General features: G+C 44.0%; 1 long non-coding RNA gene across 1 annotated transcript; it reads left to right on the forward strand.

The window, feature by feature from the left end:
* Positions 1-1047: 1047 nt before the first annotated feature.
* LOC309569338 lies at positions 1048-20098 on the forward strand. Its single transcript, XR_014226062.1, has 3 exons — positions 1048-1229; positions 7193-7303; positions 19931-20098. It is a non-coding gene; the product is annotated as an uncharacterized lncRNA (long non-coding RNA).
* The last annotated feature ends 957 nt before the right edge of the window (positions 20099-21055 follow it).

A 21055-nucleotide genomic window follows, 5' to 3' on the forward strand; every position in this document is an offset into this window, starting at 1 on the left:
TTACCTGTAAAATTCCTTTCTCTGAGTCCTCCGACAGTCGCCGCCCCCGCCCCTCTTTTGGGGTTCTTATTACCTACTGCTATGCTACCAAACTGAGTTGGGAGTGGTGATGCAGGGGGGGGTATTGACCGGATGGGACAGCCCCCATGGGTGTGTATATGCTAATGCCTTTTGTCTTTGGACTAAGTCTATATGCTTAGCTATTCCTACGGATAGGAAGAAAATACCCAACAGTGATGACTTAGAGGAGGCGGCGACTGTCGGAGGACTCAGAGAAAGGAATTTTACAGGTAAGATTTTACAAAAATTCCGTTTTATTATCCTAGAAAAAAACTTGGTAATATTGTGGAGTATATTTTGAAAACACAGTTTTATTGAAAAGTGTAAAAACTGGACAATAAATTGAACACTAAAATCACCGTTTGCTGATCCAACAGCAGTAAACTTGGACCAGGTTGCATTTGTTTGCTACACCTTGCCTATTATCATGGCTATTTGTATCAGTTTTTTTGAATAAAGCACACGTATTGGGGTTGATTTACTAAAACTGGAGCGTGCAAAATTGGGTGCAACTCTGCAGAGAAACCAATCAGGTTTGATTGTAAAAGCTTAACGTCTTGGCGCTGCTGGCATTTAAATATGCCGCCTCTCGGCGGGTGGGCCTTGGTGCTGAGAGGCAACATATTTGCGTACCAGATTGCAAACTCGGCTGTGCCGAGAGCACGCTCCCAACACAGTTATACCGGCTAACAGAAAGCTCCCGATCACAATCGGCGATTGGGAGCTTTCAGATCATGTGTCAGGCAGGTAGACACAGCGGTCACATGATTATAAACTCCACCCTGCCTCCCAGCATCTGAAACCCCTTAAAGGGCTGCGAGGCACTGCCATCAAGGGGTTAATTGGACAAACTGGCTTTGAAAGCTGATTGTTTACTATGCACAACTGCACCAGATTTTGCTTTCTCCAGTTTAGTAAATCTCCCCTATTGTGTCTATAGTTTTTTTTCACTTGTCACTTTTTTTTTTTTCCCCCCTCCAAAGGTGCTTGAGTTCAGCATTTCTCGAAATAAGTACACAGGCTGGGCTAGGAAAGTCCTCCAACATGGTCTTCATTGCAATTGGCTGGATCAGGACACGCCTATCATGGGAATCGAATATAACCCCTCAAGATCAAAGGACATCCTTATGCATGATAATTTTATGTTTTGCATCATTGACAAGTCTCTAGTAAGTGCATTTCAGATTAGTCTTTATACAGGCTTTGTTTATGTGAAATAAACCTTTAGACTGTGTGGCAGCGCTTGTTCAGACTTTGGGGTTGATTTACCAAGACTGGAGAGTGCAAAACCTGGTGCAGCTCTGCATGGTAGCCAATCCGCTTCAAACTTCAGCATGTTTAATTAAGCTGATTGGTTTCTTTGCAGAGCTGCACCAGATTTAGCACTCTCTAATTTTAGTAAATCCACCCCTTTGGCTAATATTTGCCTTCTACAGTTCATAAAATGAAAGGTATTGCTACTTCAGATGAATCACTCCACTTTCCCTGTCAATCTGTAAATTGACCTGCATTTAAAAAGTAAAGATATGCTGTGTCATAGGGAACATCTAAAAGTGCGTATTGTGGCTAAGTGTACCTTAAGAATGTACCTATATGTCTTGAATTTCTTGCTAAAACAATATCCGGGTACTTCCTGGTATGTGAGCATGCCTAGGCACTTCTGTGCATGACATTTAGTGATGTCACTACTGTGCTGCTCATTATTGTCCTTGCTGGAGGCTCTGACATGAGGAAGCAAAGTCCTGCCTCTACCAAGACGGCAATACAGAGACACCGTGCAGAACAAGACCTGGTAAGCCAGCAATGAGCTTTTAATTTTCCATCCGTTACCTATTTTCTCTCACTTCCTGTTGTGTCTACAGGACAGGAAGTCAAGTGAATCTTCCCCAATGTGAAACAAATGGCAAAAAAAAAAACTGACCAGGGATTAATTTATTCCCCGCTCCATCCAACTCTGTAAAGAATGTCATTAAAGGTCATGTTGCTGCAGAGTCGATGATATTGTGCTCTCATTTATTGTACCCTGTTATTTTTGTGTTTCTAAATGCTGATGTGCTGGTTTCTCCAGTCTGACCCATCCTGGATGTTATAAATTTCAAAGGAAATCCGCACTAGATATAAAAAACGATGACAATCAAGTGATAAAAGAAACAGCTGCTAGCACGGGCCAATAGAAATAAACCCAAAACAGAAAATAAAACAATAAGTGCAGCGCTAATGTAAAAGGATACAAAATGCCAAAAAAAATCTCCTCAAATATGAATACAAATGAAAATAAAAGTCCATAGAGTGTCCATGGAAAAAAAGTGAAGAATATATATTCCAGTGATCAAACGAACATTCTGCATAGAAAGGCACCACAAGTCCCAGCATGCATAAGAGAGCCAATCTTCCCAGGTCTTTCTCGTGAATAAACACCAACACTGAAAATAAGGGAATGGTCGCTTATCAGAATCAAACTGCTTCCAAATGAATGGAAAAGCCTACAGCACTTTTTAGGGAAAAAAAATCCCAAAATGCATGAAACCATCGATTTTTTACTCATTCCGGTGCATTTTGGGATTTTATTTTCCTAAAAAGCGATGTAGGCTTTTCCATTCATTTGGAAGCAGTTTGATTCTGATAAGCGGCCATTCCCTTATTTTCAGTGTTGATGTTTATTCACGAAAGACATGGGAAGATTGTCTCTCTTATGCATGCTGGGACTTGTGGTGCCTTTCTATGCAGAATGTTCGTTTGATCACTGGAATATATATTCTTCACTTTTTTCCATGGACACTTTTATGGACTTTTATTTTCATATGCATTCATATTTGATGAGAATTTTGTAGACATGTTACAGTGGGTACGGAAAGTATTCAGACCCCCTTAAATTTTTCACTCTTTGTTATATTGCAGCCATTTGCTAAAATCATTTAAGTTCATTCTTCTTCCTCATGAATGTACACATAGCACCCCATACTGACAGAAAAACACAGAATTGTTGACATTGTTGCAGATTTATTAAAAAAGAAAAACTGAAATATCACATGGTCCTATGTATTCAGACCCTTTGCTGTGACACTCATATATTTAATGGTGCTTTCCATTTCTTCTGATCATCCTTGAGATGGTTCTACACCTTCATTTGAGTCCAGCTGTGTTTGATTATACTGATTGGACTTGATTAGGAAAGCCACACACCTGTCTATATAAGACCTTCCAGATCACAATGCATGTCAGAGCAAATGAGAATCATGAGGTCAAAGGAACTGCCTGAAGAGCTCAGAGACAGAATTGTGGCAAGGCACAGATCTGGCCAAGGTTACAAAAAGATTTCTGCTGCACTTAAGGTTCCTAAGAGCACAGTGGCCTCCATAATCCTCAAATGGAAGACGTTTGGGACGACCAGAACCCTTCCTAGAGCTGGCCGTCCGGCCAAACTGAACTATCGGGGGAGAAGAGCCTTGGTGAGAGAGGTAAAGAAGAACCCAAAGATCACTGTGGCTGAGCTCCAGAGATGCAGTCAGGAGATGGGAGAAAGTTGTAGAAAGTCAACCATCACTGCAGCCCTCCACCAGTCAGGGCTTTATGGCAGAGTGGCCCGACGGAAGCCTCTCCTCAGTGTAAGACACATGAAAGCCCGCATGGAGTTTGCTAAAAAACACCTGAAGGACTCCAAGATGGTGAGAAATAAAATTCTCTGGTCCGATGAGACCAAAATAGAACTTTTTGGCCTTAATTCTAAGCGGTATGTGTGGAGAAAACCAGGCACTGCTCATCACCTGTCCAATACAGTCCCAACAGTGAAGCATGGTGGTGGCAGCATCATGCTGTGGGGGTGTTTTTCAGCTGCAGGGACAGGACGACTGGTTGCAATCGAGGGAAAGATGAATGCGGCCAAGTACAGGGATATCCTGGACAAAAACCTTCTCCAGAGTGCTCTGGACCTCAGACTGGGCCGAAGGTTTACCTTCCAACAAGACAATGACCCTAAGCACACAGCTAAAATAACGAAGGAGTGGCTTCACAACAACTCCGTGACTGTTCTTGAATGGCCCAGCCAGAGCCCTGACTTAAACCCAATTGAGCATCTCTGGAGAGACCTAAAAATGGCTGTCCACCAACGTTTACCATCCAACCTGACAGAACTGGAGAGGATCTGCAAGGAGGAATTGCAGAGGATCCCCAAATCCAGGTGTGAAAGACTTGTTGCATCTTTCCCAAAAAGACTCCTGGCTGTATTAGATCAAAAGGGGGCTTCTACTAAATACTGAGCAAAGGGTCTGAATACTTAGGACCATGTGATATTTCAGTTTTTCTTTTTTAATAAATCTGCAACAATGTCAACAATTCTGTGTTTTTCTGTCAGTATGGGGTGCTATGTGTACATTCATGAGGAAGAAGAATGAACTTAAATGATTTTAGGAAATGGCTGCAATATAACAAAGAGTGAAAAATTTAAGGGGGTCTGAATACTTTCCGTACCCACTGTATATCATTTTATTAGCGCCGCACTTATATCCTGGATGTTGGCTTTTTTTTTTTTAGGTATCAGCCCCAGCAGTCAGACAAGGGACAGATAACTTTAACTGCAACTTTGTGGTTCAATCATTATTCTGGTCTGGTTTAACTCTCTAACAGCTAAGCGGAGGGAGGATAATGTGGAACAGACCCTACTAAGTTGGTTTTAAACCTTCAGGTACAGTAACAAATGGCTGGTGATGTACAATTCAACATCTGAATCTGATGTTAATTTAAGCTGTCGCCCTGCCCGTATCTTGTACCACTGATGCTCGCCTTGCCAGTGCTGCCCTGTGCCAGTGTTGGCTGGTGGCAGACACTAGGAGAATCAATGAAGTCACTCCCTTGGTCATGCAACATTGCTAAGGCCTAGCGATTGGCTGCCATACCCAAGCACTGTCACATGGGTTGGGGTTGGGGGGGAAGGTTCCTGTCCTTAGCACAGACACTGTCATCACTTTGCCCTAAATGGGCAAGATGGCATTGCCTAATTTAAGAAAACCTGTATTGTAAGAAAAACTGAGACCACCATGCCTTATCTTATCTTTTGAAAGTGCCACTTGCTTATCCTTTATGTTCATCCAATGGCTTCAGTACTCTGAGCCACTGACCTGAAATAAGTTTGAAGATCAGGAGTTCTGACTTTCTAATCTGCATGCTTGTTCTGGGTCAGGAATGTAAATATTAACGGCTCCTTCACTCCCGCCCTTACACTAAAACCATTTTGTCCTCGTGTGCAGGCTGATGTCTGATGTGGGCTTTGAGTTTTCTACTAAAAGTAGTGAACAAATTGTTTTGTATGCACCTGAAGTCTTGTGCAAATTGTTGGCATCTCAATAAACTTGTTTGTTTCTTGATTTAAAAAAAAAAAAAAGTAGTGAAAAATTACACAAGCACGATGTCGCCTGAATAATGCGCTGGCAATCCCTGTAGGGTTACTGCTCCTACAGCAGGGGCCTCAACCCCTGGGCCTTGGACCTGTGCCGCACTGGTTGATGACTGGGCCACACAACAGGAGATGAGCGGCTACCATGGTCCGCATGGGCCTATCACAGACTGCGGTTGCTGCTCACCTCTTGCTGTGCGGCTATGCCTGTGTGTTCTCTCCCATCTCCTCCTCCAACTCGGCCGATAATGTCATCTAATCAGCAGGGCAGGAGGAGCTGCAGATCAGAATAGAGAGTTCCTCCTGCTCCCTGCCCTGCTGATAGGATGACATTGTCGGGCAGGCGGGGTAGCTGGGTGACGACACAAGGGCTGATCACAGCCTCTGCCTTGCCAATGGTAAGAGTCCTGTGCAGGGGAGGCAGAGATTGGAATGGGAGGTATGATGGAGGAGGGTGTGATTGCTAGGGGCACTGTAATATAAAGGTGACTGCACTGTAATTTGTTGACCACTTGCATGTCTACTCGCTTATGAACACTAGATGGCACTGCTTGTACTTCACAATTGTAATGGGTAAACCTGCTCAAGTTCCTGTATCCCTCCCTTTACTTAAAGCGGAGTTCCGGGCACAAAAAAAAAATTTCAATGCACAAACCCCCGGGACAGTCAGGGATAGTACATTCCACAATGGCTAGCCTCTGATCTGTCCCGGTTCGCACTTACCTTTTAGAAGAAATACTCACTTTTAAAACAACTTCTCCAGTGCTGCCATCTCAGGTGTGGGCAGCTTGAAGCCAGCGCGATCCTCTTCTGCGACCTCTTCGGTCCCACGATGCACTGCGCTGGCCCCGCCGTCACTTCTGGGGTCGCAGCGTCATCCCTGCACAGCTTCTGGGCATGCCCAGAAGCTGTTTAGCAAGGTATGACGTGCCTGAACCGGAACTGATGGGGCCGGTGCAGGCGCATTGATTCCTGGGAGCGATGACGTTCAGCTGCCAGGAATCATGCAAAGCGGAAGTGACGGCACGGGCCGCGCGGCCGAGGGAGGAAGTGGAAGAAAGGTGAGTATTTTTTTTTCTGCAGTTACAAGGTAAGTAAAAAAAAATAAAAAATCGTAACTTCCCATTTCTTTTTCAGGTGAGAAATAGGAAGCGGATGGCCCAAAATCGACTATGTCGATTTTGTGGCTGGAACTCCGCTTTAATGTTCAACTGACTTCTTTGTACATGTAACCTGTTCATTTTTTTTTTTTTTTTGGGGAAATTTCAATAAAAAACATTCAACTGGAAAGAGGCACTGTAATCAGTGCAATCCCCTTTACATTGCAGTCCCCTTTCATTACAGTGTCCCCTTTTACATTATAATTGCCCTTGACATTACAGTGCCCCCTTTACAGAGCAGTCCCTGTTACATTAATGTAATGTAAAGGGGTACTGTGATGTGAAGGGGAACTGAGGACACTGATATAAAGGGGGGACTGTGCTGTAAAGGGGGTCTGAGGACTGAGTCCGTGAAATACACAAAAGGCAGCGAGGACCTAGTACACGTATATGGGTTTGTAAGGTATCGCCTGGGGGCATACCGGGAGGCATGGACCTTGCCTGTAGGATTACATGACCGCAAAATAATCAGAACTAAATCAGTAAAGAACATACAGCGCCCATGGCTCAACATCCTCTTTAGAGTGGTACCACTCACTGATTGTTTTCTGTTTTTTCTACAAGGTTTTCTTTCTTTTCACAGCCTCTTCCAGACGACAAGACCATCCTGGTCAACCAGAGGATGCTGAAACAGCTCTCAGTCGATGCGCGGATGAGCCATGCACATGCTTATAAAATAACCAGAAAATATCAGGTAGGACCTCATCTAATTTACACTGATGCCAGCATGGCATGCTGTGCATATTTCTCTTTTTTTTTATTAATATATGCATGTAGTGGATGTCAGTGGGTATGGAGCTAAAAGACAAGTACCGATCAATAAAGGTAGGTGTGGGAGAGCCAATTCATTGCATGCACATAATAAATTCCTAAAACTCCGCTCTGCTAGCTAGCGATGGAACTCATGTTCGTAAACGGCTGCTGAAAACTCTTGGCTGTGCTTTAGATTAGAGATCTCTCCTTACTTGCATGTCATAGCCCTCTCCTTTTTGGGAGTGTCTGATTGCTGTCTGTGCTGGCCCAGCCGCTCCACCCCTCCCCCTTACCTCCCTACATAACGTTTTATATAGCTTATGGGGGAAGATTGAAGGGGTAACCTATAAGAGCACAGGTAGGCAACCGCGGCACTCCAGCTGCTATGAAACTTAAAATCCCATCATACCTTGCCTTTTGGGAGTCATGCCTGTGACTGTCAGAGTCTTGCAATGCCTCATGGGATTTTTAGTTTCACCACAGCTGGAATGGCAAGGGGTCTTCCCTTGCTATAAGGTGTCACTTGAGTGACAGCTCTGGGGCTGCTAGCATTACATCCAAGATGGCAGGACCCAGCAGCCGTCTCATGGCTTTTGCTTGTCTACACAAGAGAGGCATTTACAGATAAATCCTTTGCATAAAACCCTATAAATGCTAAATGTAACCTTAAAGCGATTTGAAACCCAAAAGCTAGCATTTTATTATATTGCTTACCATTTCCTGTGATGACTACATTGATTTTCTGCTTTAGGCTTGCTTTTTTCTATTTTCGCCTGGTGATCCAGCCAGTAAGTCTCTTGTTTTTCAAAAGAACAAGCTCTCCAGCAGAATGTATCAGTTACAGAGATGAGACAAACCATTTAACACTGACAGGGGTGCTTACAATGATCAGCTTTTATTTATTTATGTAAAACCTTTATCTCAAAAGAGAAAAACGGATTGATGTAACTGCTGATAAAGTATTCACTGGAGTTTTGCTTCAATTTGTTAGCGTATTTAGATCTGCTAGTACATCTAACACTCCCCTTCCCCAGACTGACAGTGCTGCTGTCCAAAGGTGCCGCCTGTTCTTTTTCATCCTGGGTGGGGGCACTCTAATACAGGAGGGTGTGTAACTGGCCAGATCACCAGGTAAAAACAGAGGGGAAATAAGCCTAAGAAAAGAAAACTAAAGCAGCCACCACATCTAACGACTGGTAAGCTGTGTTAAAATAAAGTAATGGTCTTGACAGGAAGGGCCAAAGATCTTTAGTATGGATTCCTGAGAGATGTCATCACTAGAATAGTAAACTTTTAGGTGATTTGAGATGAATGCCCAGCCAGATTCGGTAAAAGTAGCAGCATTCACTTTGAATTCCCAACAACTGACAATAAGGGGTTGGAAAATTGAGTGTCTCCCATTCACTTATACAGTAATGACAGCAAAGATATATAGCTGGCAACCCGAAGCATCCACATACAAATAGTCTTTATTCGCTACAAGGTAAAAGAGCTTACGCATTTCAGCCCTAAGGCTTTAGTTATAGCACGATACTCTCTGAACTCAAACAACATGTAAGCCAATAACGAGACAGTATAAACTTGCAATTCTTCTACTTCTTTCCTACTGTATCCAAAAACAAAATTAAAGGTTCTGCCTTGGCACACATTTTACCTCTCCAGTATCTACCCAAAACATCAAATTTCAGTTTTCCAGTGTACTTTGGGACACTCTTCATAGAAATATGGAAACACAGAGATGATGGCAATAAAAGACCCAAGTTGGTCCTTTGAGTCTTTACGTTTGTGTGTGTGTGTGTATATATATATATATATATATATATATATATATATATATATATAAAATATACATTTTATTTTATTTTTTTGGGGAGTATAGACCTTTGTTTATTCCAGAAATGTTAAATGTCCTTCACTGTTGATTGACTGCTGTGCGTCACTGTCTCCCTTTGAAGAAAGAAAAAAAATAGCCCCCCATAGTAGTGTCCTCTCTTCCCCATTTCATATAATTTCCCATCCCCAGTAATGTGCTATGCCCCCCCCCATGTAGTGTCCTCTGCCCCCCTCCATGCACACACACATAGTGTTACCCCCCCTTCCCCCACAGTAGTATCCTTTACCATCCCCCACACATTAGTGTCCTCTGCACCCGCCCGCATTTCACTGTTCTCTGCATCCCACACACACAGGATTGTGTCCACTGTCCCCTCCCCTGCTGTAGTGTCCTCTGGACTCCCCCCCCCCCCCCCCCCCTGCATAGTACTGCGATTCCCCCCCACCCACAGTAGTGTCCTGTTTGCTCTGTGTTCACAACACATACTCGGATGTTGGTAGCTCTCTCCTACCTTTACACCGGCTGTACATCAGAGCGGAGTGAGAGGCAGCACAGTGCTGAATGGAGGGCTGGAGCTGCCAGAGTTAACTTTGTTTTATTTTTTTTTTTTTTTTTCAAATATATCTTTTATTTTATTTTCAAACACAAAAAAACAATATTACAATACAAACCAATTATACAGAGTTGCGACTGTTACATACATAAGAGGTCATTCCAGTCCTATCACATCAACTGTATGTCTCTTCAAAGAGATCTCTTAAATTATTAAATCTATATATCTTTCCCATCATCTGTGATCACTTCAAACATTAGGCTGATCTACTCTCAGTCTCTAGACACAAACCAAATAACAAGCGCCAAAACACCCAAACAAAACAAAAAAAAAAAAAAAAAAAGGGGAGGGAGGAAAGGGGTAAAGACAAACAGGGGGAAGGCTCCCCCTCTCCAAATCCCTCCCTAAGGTCTCCCCCTCCTCCCCTACACCTCCCCAAGCCCCCAGATCACCTCTCTCTCTCCCTCTATGTCTGCAGCAGCCTAGTCCCCTCTTCTGACAAAATAAAAGTATTCCAAAGCTCCCAGGTCTCCATATATAACCCACGTTTACACTGTGATGTCAAAACTAGGTCTTCCATTCTGTTAATCGCCTCTACCCTGTGTAGCCAATCTCTTATTGTCGGGGGATGCGGGTTTTTCCATAACGCGGGGATACAGGCCTTTGCCCCGTTTACCAAATGTCTCACCACTGACTTCACATATCTCTGTGTGGGAATATCTGACAGATGAAACAAGAAAAAAGCAGGATCTTCATAAATAGTGTATTCCGTAAATTTTTGGACAAGGGTTTTCACCTCAGTCCAATATCTCAAAAGTTTCGGGCAGGACCAAAAAATATGAAACATGCCTGCATCTTCTCCTCCACATCTCCAGCAATTCGCTGATGTATCTGGAAATATCTTATGGAGTTTATAGGGTGTATAGTACCATCTGGTCAGTATCTTAAAATTAGTCTCCTGAGTTTTAGTACAAATAGATGTTTCAAAAACTAGCGAGAGCATCTTCTGTTTTTGTGATGCTGTGAAGATGCAGTTTAGATCATTTGCCCATTTAGTCAACCAAGACAGGTCAGAGTTGTCCGGTGGTGATATTAATAGGTTGTATAGTAGGGAGAGCGTGTGTATTAACACTCCTTCTCCTCGACAGTATCCCTCAAATTTAGACAGACTCCTTGAGTATTCTGTCGGATTTGACAGGGCACTCAGAAAGTGGTGCAATTGTATAGCCGACCAGAAGGTTAACTTAAAGTCGCCCTCCTGGTTCATTAAAGTCGTTAATGTCGGCCAATTACCTGCTATCAAAAATTGCTCAACTCGAGCTCCCCCGGTTTTGCCTAGCGCGCGTAAGTCTGGAGATGAGAATCCAGGTTTAAATCGAGGGTTGCCAATCACCGGGAGCAGTGGAGAACTGGGGGGAATGATAGAGTATCTCCTATTAACCAGGTGGCCTATACGCAGCGTGGTGCCTATAAGAGGATGTAGTCTCAGTTGTGAAGGTAAGTCTGCATAACACCAAAGTGCTCCTCTGAGGGGGATATTTGTTTGTGCTTGCTCTACATTAGTCCATAATTTAACTGTTTGATGTCTACACCAATCTACCACCCTACTCAAGTGGGCTGCCTGAAAATATTTTTGCAAGTCCGGGAGGGCTAAGCCTCCGTACTTTTTTGGCCAAGTTAATTGCTTCCGCGCCAGGCGAGGTTTTTTCTTTGCCCAAACAAATTTGATAAAAAGAGCATGGATCAAGTGAAAATATCGGGCAGGTAGTTTAATCGGTAGAGCTCTAATCAGATAGACATGTTTAGGCAAGATGTTCATCTTTATTAGGTTACACCTACCGAACCACGAGTGGAGGCCCGAGTACCATTTTTCCAACAGCACACGTGTCTCCGCTATCAAAGGAGGAAAGTTCAACTCATACGTCCTAGCTACACAAGATGGAATGTAAGTACCAAGGTAACGTAGAGCTCTATTGGTCCATCGGAAGCCAAAGTTTGCTTGTAACGTTCGAAAAGATGACGCAGTCGAGCCCACCCCCATCGCCTCTGATTTACTATAATTAATTTTAAAATTCGTCAAAGATCCGTATCTGGTTAATTCCTGTAGTAAGTTCGGCACTGATATGGTTGGATTTATCAGGGAAAACATAAGGTCATCCGCATAAGCAGAGATCTTATACTGACCCTCACCCACTTGTAATCCCTGTATATCTGGATTTTGTCGAATTGTACAGAGAAGGGGTTCCAACGTGAGTGCAAATAAAAGAGGAGACAGGGGGCACCCTTGTCTTGTACCGTTATTAATAGCGAAGGAGTCCGATAAGAATCCATTCACCTTGACCTGTGCAGTGGGGTTTGAATAAATGCTGGCGATCCATCTTTGCATATTACCACCCAGGCCTATATGCTTGAGGACCGAAAACATAAATCGCCAGTTTACCCTATCAAAGGCTTTTTCTGCGTCTGTGTTGATAAAGACGCTTGATGTTCGAGAGGTGTCCGCTACATGGATCAGATTTAGTATTTTGGTGGTATTGTCTCTAGCCTCTCGTCCTAGAACAAATCCCACTTGGTCAAGGTGAATAAGATCGAGTAAGTGTGGAGCCAATCGGGTAGCTAAAATTTTTGAGAAGATTTTTAGATCTGTATTGAGTAGGGAAATGGGTCTATAGCTTCCACAGCTTGTGGGGTCTTTTCCTTCTTTCAGGATCACAGTTATGTGTGCCGCTAAGGTATCTCTAAGCATATTCGGATTTTCTCTTGGCGCGTTAAAGAATCTAACCAGATACGGACCCAAGATAGGGAGGAAAGTCCGAAAGTATTGGAGTGTATAACCATCTGGGCCAGGGGCCTTCCTTAGTTTCATGGTGTTAATAGTCTGTTGAACCTCTATCAAGGAAATTGGTTCTTCCAATTGTTCTCTTATTTCGGCAGAAAGTGTAGGTATATGAGATTTTCCGATATAATCTTCCATCTCTGAGTCAGGGGCCGGGACCTCCACCAAGGAATACAACGTTTCGTAAAATAGGCCGAATTCTCTCACTATTTTCTTTGGGGGGATCACTTTCTGCCCTTGTGATGTAATAATGCTAGGGACATACGTTGACATGTTAGGGTCTTTAACCGAACGTGCAAGTAACTCCCCACATTTGTCCCCAAGCTCATATCCTCGGCTTCTACTTCTCTGTAGAGCAGCCTTTGCTCTAAACAAAAGGAGGTCCGCTAATTGCTGCCTTACATGTATAAGTTCAGACTCCAAACTCGGGGACGTAGAATGCTTATATTGGGCTTCTAGTTGTCTAAGCCTATCCAGGAGCTGTATTGACTGTTTCTCTCGTTCCTTTTTGAGTCTGGACCCATGTTTAATAAACAGCCCTCTCAGGACCGATTTATGGGCCTCCCACAGATTCCTGATCTCGCAGTCCTCCACATCATTCATATGAAAATACTCCTGAAGACCCACTGAGATGTCTGTTAGGACTTCAGGAATCTGTAAAAGGCCTTCATTCAGTCTCCAAAAACTCTGACGCGAGGCAGCATATTCTGACACAGAATAAGTGAGCAGTACCGGCGCGTGGTCTGACCATATTCTGTCCCCAATTATCGCCGATTTAACCGCATGTAGCTGGTTATGCGGGACTAAGAAGTAATCTATCCTTGAATAGGACTTATGGGGTGCAGAAAAAAATGTATAGTCTCGATCTACAGGATGTAATACTCGCCACACGTCTATCCATTGGGCATTGAAAAACGTTTGTGCTATACTTTTGTTTGCAGCTGGCAGTATGGCCGAACTTCCCGTGGATGTATCAAGTCTCGGGAGTAATGGTACATTGAAATCTCCCCCTAGTATAAGCTGCCCTTCCTTAAATTCCATAAGTAGTTTGGACACTCTCTTAAAAAACCTGGCCTGACTGTCATTTGGTGCGTACACTGTTGCAAATGTTATTAATGTATCTGCTATTTTCCCCTTGATAAAAAGATATCGTCCTTCCGTATCCGTCATAATCTCCTTCAGGGACCAGGGTATTCTGGATGAGAGTAAGATAGCTACTCCTTTTGATTTAGTTTCAGTATTCATAGAATGGTAAACTACATTGTAGAGTCTATTTGTAAATTTAGGAGCTTTATCTTTTTTAAAATGTGTTTCTTGAAGGAAAGCAACATCTACTCTATGTCTCTTAAGGTCATTAAACAACATCCTCCTTTTTTCCGGTATATTAAGACCTCTGGTATTTAAAGAAAAAATTATGAGGTCCCCCATCTTGATGGAGGGGGGAGGGGAAAAAGGAGAGAGGGAAGGAGAGAAAGAGAGGGGGAGAGGAAAGAAAAGAAAAAAAAAAAAAGGGGAAAGGGGGACAAACTAACCCTCCTAAAACAAGAAGGGTGGCGCTACCCTTCTCCCCCTTCAGAGCCTATCGCTCTACCACTAATTGGGAAACTTCCCATGTACACTATGTGACTCCAAGTCACCCCTCAATGTACTGACCTAATTGGGAGGGCGGTATAGATCAGGCGTAGTACCAAATAAGTAAGAATAAGAAGCAAGGTACAATCCCGCTCTCCCGAGCCCCCCCCCCCCCCCCCCCCCCAACCACACCGACAGAGATCATGATCATGATCCTATTGTCCCAAGAAAGAAGAGTAGGGACAACGAAAAAAAAAAAAAAAAAAGAGGGGGGGGAGGTAGAGAAGGGGGGGTGGGAGAGGTGCGACCTATTATTGTAAAAAGAAGTATAAAGGACAATCCCCAAAGAACAGGGGGTAGGCCCTTACCATCCCACCGTATGTCTTTATTTGTATAAGTCCTACTTAGTTAAGACCTCCTGCCACCCCCCCCTCCAATATATCTGACCATCAAGCGCCAATCCCCGGCATTTACAAACATAAACAACACAAAAAAAAAAAAAAAAGGGGGTTGGGAAAGGGAGAAGGGAGGAGAAGGGGAGGGAATAAAACCACTCTTAAATTTATATCTTTAAACCCCACCCCTTCATCTCCGTTCCCAACCATATCCGGCAAACACATTGTCCAAAATTAATAATCAAATAGCGTATCCTACCAACATTTTGGAGAAAAGGTGGGCGACGTCCATACTCAGGCTCCTCTTATTACACTATGATATAATAGTGGTATAATAAATAAGGAGCGCCAAAACCCCTCACTGTATCTAGGCATATCTCTGTACGCGCATCCATCGTTTAGTGTATATAAATAAAAAAGAAAAACATAAAAAAAAAGAAGGAAAGGGGGGCGGGGAAAAAAAAAAAAAACAGTAAAAAAAAAAAAGCCCCCCTTTCCCGTGTCTAACACCCAAGTGCAACATCATTCAAAAAGAGCAAAAAAGAGAAAACATTATATAAGGAGGGAGGTCACTTCCTCTCTCTTCTCAAGTACGAGAGCTATCTTAAAGCTCAAAAAAAAAGAAAAAAAGAACCCACCTCAGTAAAAAAAAAAAAAAAAAAAAAAGGGCAACCCCCGGCAACAGAGGGGTATAAACCCCCTTATTATTACGATGGGCGGGCTTTGCAGATCCACACCTCCTCCCCTATTATCGTTACCATTCCCTCTGTTTGCAACCTCTCATGTCTTCCCCACCCCCTCATCCCCTTAGCCACTGTTCCACCACCTCAAGTAGGTAATGTAGCCACACAAAAAAAAAAAAAAAAAAAAGGGGGGGGGGGAACAGAGAAGGGGGGGTGGGAGAGGAGCGACCTATTATTGTAAAGAAAGGTTTAAAGGATAATCCCCAAAGAACAGGGGAATAGGCCCTTACCATCCCCATGTATATCTTTATTTATATAAATCCTACTTAGGTAAGTCCTCATGCCACCCCCCCCCTCCAATATATACATTTATATACATATATACGGAGCGCCAAACCCCCTCACTGTATCTAGGTGTATCTCTGCACGCGCATCCATCGTTTAGTGTATATAAATAATTAAAAGAAAAAAAAAAGGGGGGAAGGGGGGTGGAAAAAAAACAAGAAAAGAGAGCCCCCCTTTTCCGTGTCTAACACCCAAGTGCAACATCCTTCAAAAAGAGCAAAAAATAAAAAACATTATATAAGGAGGGAGGACACTTCCTCCCTCTTCTCAAGTACGAGAGCTATCTTAAAGCTCATAGAAAAAAAAAAAAAATAAAAATACAGGAAAACTACCTCAGTGAGGAAAAAAAAGAAAAAAAAAAGGGCAACCCCCAGAAACATAGGGGGATAGACCCCCTTATTATTACGATGGGCGAGCTTTGCAGATCCACACCTCCTCCCATATTATCTTTATCGTTCCCTCTGTTTGCCACCTCTCACCCCCTTAGCCACTGTTTCACCACCTCAAATAGGTACTGTAGCCACAAAAAAAAGAGGGGGGGAGGAAGGGGCCGGAGACCTGGCATCAAATAACTCACCCTCTCTCCAATCAAAAAAAAGAAAGAAAAAAAAGCAACAAAAAAGAAAACAGAGAAGAGAAAAAAAAAAAAATAGAATGTATATATTTGTCTTCATACAGTTATCTCCCCTTTGCAATAAGGGTCCAAAAAAAAAAAAAAAAAAACGGGGAGGAAGACTTTCAGTTCTCTTCTTTCTTTATCTTCTCCTCTGATCTATTAGTCCCCATCCATAAGCATCTCCAGCAACTATCGATATTCCTATTGCTTCTTCTCTGGAGGCACTACTTCTCTGTTCCTTCTATCACTGGGAGAAAAAGTTAACCAATTCGGTACTTGAATAGGATCTGTTCCCATAAATATATATAAATTTGGAAGATCATTTAATGTTCTTAAAGTAAAGGAGCTTTGGGCATTGCGAAACGTAACGGACAATGGGAAACCCCATCTGTATTTCAGGCCCAATTGCCTAGCTTTGTCCAATAAGGGTCTGAGTATCGCTCGTCTTTGCAATGTAGCCCTGGATAGGTCTGGGAGTATTTTGATACATACCCCCTCTAAGTCCACTGTACCCTTTTCCCAGGCCATCCGGACTATTAATTCTTTATCCACATAATGATGAATCCTACAGACAACGTCTCTAGGTCTATCAGGATCAGTAGCTCGGGGACCCAGGGCACGGTGGACTCTATCCACCTGTAGTCTAGTGGGATACTGGTCTCCGAGGGTCTTTTGGAAGATATTTTTTACAATCGTTTCTAAGTTCTCTGTATCTGTAGCCTCTGGAATACCTCTTAATCTTAGGTTATTTCGTCGGCTTCTGTCCTCTAGTTCTTCTATACGGAGTTGTAGGGCTATTTCTGCTTCTACATGTAATTTATTATGAGTCTCCAAAGATCTTACCCGACTTTCCAGGATAGAGAGGGCACTCTCATTTACCGTCACTCTCTGCACCACCTCTTGAATCTCTCCTCTCACCTCCTTTACGGCTGCTTGCTGTTTTTCCTCTAGCCGGGCTATCATATCCGCGATGTCCACTTTGGTAGGTAATGCCTGTAGCAGTGCTCTTAGTTCTGCATCCATCCGCAGGGCCAGCACACCCTCCTCCTTACCATATCCATCCGGGATGTCAGCGTTCACTCCTGATGTTCCCATTGAAGTGGGATGGGTCGGGCCCGCACTCTCACCTCTCTGAGTGCTCCCGCTGGCTGCATCTGCTGCGGTAGCTTGCCGTCCACGAGGCGCGGCCATCTTGGATCCTAGAGGGGTTGTCACCGGAAAGAACTGTAGGATCTCAGCTTCGGGTTTGGGTAGGTTAATTTTTTTTACTGAGCCTCTGGTTCTCCTCTTCTTGGTTAAGGTCATCTCCCGCTAGCTAGCACTTATTGGCTCCGTATATGGCTTCGTGTATGTCGGCGGGTCGGAGGGGTTCCCGGGCCAGAGTTAACTTTTCATGTAAACAAGCAGTTGATTGGTTGCTAGGACTGCTTAGCAACCAATCACCAGCTGGTTAACTTGCAAAGTTAACTAAAGAAGCTGCCATGCTCCCGCCCTCCATCCAGCACTGTTTTTCATCTCACTTTTCCCTACTATTAAAAGGAGAGCGGTGGAGGCTGGGGGATAAGCTTGGCACAGCCCTGATCATGATCTACCTGTCGGCATCCCGCGATCAACCGGTAGATTGTGATCAACGTGTTGAAGACCCCGGACCTGGATCAAACCTTGCTCTAGCTATTTTTTTAAAATGTTATTATTGATATTATTATTACACACATTTGTTTACATTTTTCTCCCCTGGTGAGGATATAAAAGATACAGTTTACCTTTCTCTCCATTCAGAGGAGAAAGAAAACACATGGGAGGGCTGCACCAGTACTGATCATTGTGATAGCCACAGCAATCTGGTGACCAAGAACTGGGATTCCTGGTTCCTGATCGTTAGTACCAGACCCGGGGCTTTGGGTGGCAGCCTGGTCTCTTTGCTGGGAATGCGCTGTGCAGCGAGCTCCCACCACAAACATAAGAACACCTAATTATATCATCCAGGTTTAAGGTAGATGTACAGCCAAGCGAGCTTTGGCTGTATATCTCCTGTGGATCACAAGAGTGCAGTATGTTTTGCACTCCTGTGACCCGTTGTCAGTCCAGGCACCGCATCATTGTGACCACGGAGTCGAGAACCGCCAGGTGCCTGGACCGATACCTGGCTCAGCCTCTCGGTGATCCACTGAGAGCCTGAGCCGGCTGCTCCCTGCCCCTCCACATCCCAGTGCTCCAATGAGCGAGGAGGGGGCAGAGCAGAGAGTGGTGACTGACAACTGGCTCCGCCTTATGTGAACCACTGAGAGCCTGAGCCGGCTTCTCCCAGCGCTCCAATAAGTGGGGAGAGGGCAGAGCAGAGAGCGGTGACTGACACCTGGCTCTACCTTATATGAACCACTGAGAGCCTGAGCCGGCTTCTCCCAGCTCTCCAATAAGAGAGGAGAGGGCACAGCAGAGAGTGGTGACTGACACCTGGCTCTGCCTTATGTGAACCACTGAGAGCCTGACCTGGCTTCTCCCAGCGCTCCAATAAGTGAGGAGAGGATAGAGCAGAGAGCGGTGACTGACAGTCAGCAGCTCTCTGCTCGGGAAGCTATCAGAACTGAGGGATCATCGGTGCTGGATCGCTCGGCTCTCAGTGCAGAGGTGTTGGGGGACAGATGCAGCATCGGACCGATACTGTATCCACCTAGGTAAGTATGAATGGGGGAAAAAAAAAAAAGTAATCCCATACATCTCCTTTAAAGCCCACCTCCTGAACACCACATAAATGTTTTACAGTGTTGTCAAGGGTTTAAGTTCCTCCAGTCTCTCCTGATATGTTTTAGTTTGTTGCCTGTCTCTGAAGTTGTTCCATCATAACATTATCTTTTTTGTAATTGGGGTCACCAGAACTGCACGCCGCATTCTGAATTGGTAAATGCAGGGCTTTTTTTCAGCTAGAACTGAGTTCCACCACCTCTGGCTCAGGTCCTCTGCTTTCTGCTCAGCGCTATTATTTGTACTCCCAGAAGTCCAGCTTTTGTGTTTACTAGTGACAGCTTGTCTCCCAACGGCTCCCACAGATCTGATCTTCTGAGCGGTTCCCACTAAGTGCAGGATGGGGACAAAGGAGATGTAGGTGCCCAGGGTGCAGTGCAAATTACCCCACTGGATGATCTCCTTGCAAGTGAAAAAGGCACCTACGGTGTGCAGGGAGGTACTAGAGCCGGCTGGGTGCTTCAGCTTAATACAACAACAAAAGTAAGACATGTGGAAGATGGTGGAGCTTTTATGGTGGGGAATGGAGGCAGTGGAGGGGGGGGGGGGGGTTGCATGCAGAGATGACACCTGAAGAGGGGGTGAAGGTGAGATGTAAATGGGGGATGCAGAGGTTAGCAGACGTGGATGCAGAGGTAAGCAGCTGGGGAAGAAGGCTTAACTGTTCACTCTGTACACAGCGCACCCCTGAACTCTGCACTGTGTACGTATTGTGCTCCTGGTATTTAATGCTCCTTTATGCCCCCCCCCCGACCTAGTGAAATTTGACCACCCCAGTATTTGATGCAGTTTGAAGGGTGTGTGGGGGTCAATGGGGGGTTGTGGTTCAGTTCCTGCACCTATTTTCTGAGAACAAAAAGCCCTAAATAAATGTGATTACTGCCTATTCCTAATATACAGAAATGAAAATACCAATAGACTAATTTTCCTTTTTTCTTCTTTTCTCTCTGATGCTCCGTCCCCCTCCTTGTGAATCCTTGGACTCCTTGCAGCCACTGTTGTTCATGGACTTGTTGGATAACGGCGAGTTGGTTCTCGTGGAAAGAACACTCAGTGACATTCAGGCACAGCTGCCACCTCCAATCAAACAGAAGAAATTTGCAACATCATTTTTTTTTTTTTTCTACAAATTATATATATTTTTGTCTTCATGGTTTATTGTCACTTTAACTGACACCTGTGGTTTAAAAGGCTTCATGTGGACCTCACCTGTCTGGGGAAGAAAACGCTGACATGGGATGGACAGCGAATCGAGCAGTGCTTGTTTTTTTTTATAAAATGACAAATCCGACTTATAGTGGATCCAACTATAAGGAAATGACTGTTGTTACTTTCAAGTGTTCTTATTCTTTTATAGCTGAATTTAGGCAAACAGCTAAATACATAGATGAAATATGTATATGTAAACTGGTTTATCTGCAAAAATATTTTAAATTCTGTTCAGCCAGTCATGTGATCCAAATCCAGACAGCATACCCAGGTCTGTGACCTCCAGTGCAGCTAAGCACCTGCTGATTGGACAGCGAAGGAGCAGTAGCAGGCTAATGAAGCCATCACTGTGCCCCTGACAAAGCATGTTCACAATATTACATTGAATGCATTAGGCAAAGCAGTAGAGACTTAATTAGTTCAGTGTGTGACCCCCCCTCTCCTTTCCTAGTTGGACAAAGGATCACAGGATGCCTATATTAGGACAGCCAAGTACTTATACTAACTTTATTTAAATAAAGCTAGTATAAGCTCCTACAGCATATTCTTATATTTAAAGGTTTTGTAGTGAAGACATTACTGCCTGGAAGGAGTACATTGTTACTAGGGATAAACTGATACAGTACCGATACCGAAACTCATACTTTGCGGTGTGATTTCCGTCTATACAAAATGAATGGGCACAAATCGCGCTGCAAAGAATGGCATGCAATTTGAACAAGAATGCAGTGCAATTCCTGTCCAAATCGCATGTGTTTTCCCCCCCACTTGTGTGGGTATAGAAGGTGATTAAAGTGCCAACTAGTGGGCAGTTTAAAAAAAATGTTAGAATTAGTACATATCTGCTAGCAAATCAGGGCCGCTGGAGGAGACGGTCCGCCCCCAAGCTGACATCACTTATACCTACG

The sequence above is a fragment of the Pelophylax lessonae genome, assembly GCF_965119305.1.
Source record: "Pelophylax lessonae genome assembly, chromosome: 13".
Classification (NCBI taxonomy): Eukaryota; Metazoa; Chordata; class Amphibia; order Anura; family Ranidae; genus Pelophylax; species Pelophylax lessonae.